We start from the raw sequence: 1,663 nt of genomic DNA, 5'->3' as shown, positions 1-1,663 counted from the left end.
CCGATTTCAAAAATAAAACACTCAACAACAAACCCAATACACCTCAACTCCTTAAAAGACATAAACAAAACATAACTAACAAAGAAAGTATCGCTAACTGCTATGAAACTCCTCCTAACTCCTTCAACCACCCTTACTAACTGTTCTTTCTATATTTTTTCTGACATAAACCTTCCAAGACCTATCAATATTGTCTCTAAACAACCTTGCCCTCAAGGTTGAAATCAAGAAATTGATCTTTAATTAGTGCTTCTTCCTTCCAAGTTGCGCTTTCAGCATCTCTTCCTTCCATTCAATAAGTACATGTGGAAGATTAATGCCTTGCAAAGGGTGTAATCTGTGATCTAAAACCTTGAGTGGGACAAACTGACCTCTTTGTATTGCAACTCATTCGGTAATTCCTACTCTGCTATCAAATTGTGATTCCCCACTGTGAGCTTAAGCTAGGAAACATGGAAAGTTGGATGTATCCGTGCAGACTCTGGCAATTGCAAACGGAAAGAGACCGGTCAACCCAGTTTAGGACGAGAAAAAGCCCATAATACCTGGGTGCAAGTTTAGGATGTAATTTGGCCAGCATAGGTGTAAACATGATGTTGTCATTCTGATTTATCATTTGTCGTAAAAGTGAAATTAAGAAAAATAAAGCACACTGAATTTTGAATTGGAATTTAAACTAATAAATTTGTTACCATGACGCTCATAGTTTAACTTCTACTCCTTTTATTTCTATGATTTTATCAAAATTGGTATTAAGAAACTAAATGTGCAACTATTATGGGTTGATACTAATGTCTTTTCCTGTGGATTTCTTTCTTTTTTTTTAATTTTGAAATTATTGAAATTATAGTAAACTTTTGGTTTATACAAATTTTTAATAACAGATGGGAAAAGATATAACACAACCCCTAATAAAAAATAATAGGACAAGAAGAACAAATTGCGGTATCATGGGTTACTATGTGTGAATTTGAGAGAGGATGAAGATAAGAGAAAACAAAATTAGATAAGTGAGGAAGGTGGATTAAAATTAAGTGAGTGTTATGCTTGATCTTAATATTTAGAATTTATAATATAATAGAGTACTTTTGTCTATTAAAATTTAGTACATTCTACTAAAATAAACCAACTAAGATATCTCAACAGAAAAAAAAATTTATTATATGTTAACAAACCTAATATATATATATATATATATATATATATATATATATATATAACCATTTAAATTAATAATCTAAACCAAACTATTATTTTTTTTTCAATTATATCATGAGTGAGTCTAAGTAGACTCACTTTTACAACTATATTATTACTTCTCTCCTTTATTCCATTTACATAACATGACTGTCTAATAAAATAACTCAAGAGATTTTTAAACTACTAAACCTTATTTTTAAAAGTAATTGAAATAAGTTTATTATTCTTTAATTTATAGTACCTATATATAAAAAAGTTAGAATAATAACAATAAAAGACATAAGTTTTAAATTCTTGCTAAATTTGAGTATATTTATTAGGTTCCAATTAAATTATAAATTATAAATTATAAATTATAAATTATAAATTATAAATTATAAAATATAAATTATAAATTATAAATTATAAATTATAAATTATAAATTATAAATTATAAATTATAAATTATAAATTATAAATTATA

Source organism: Vigna radiata, chromosome 8 (assembly GCF_000741045.1).
Source record: "Vigna radiata var. radiata cultivar VC1973A chromosome 8, Vradiata_ver6, whole genome shotgun sequence".
Classification (NCBI taxonomy): domain Eukaryota; kingdom Viridiplantae; phylum Streptophyta; class Magnoliopsida; order Fabales; family Fabaceae; genus Vigna; species Vigna radiata.
This window is presented reverse-complemented; position numbering follows the sequence as displayed.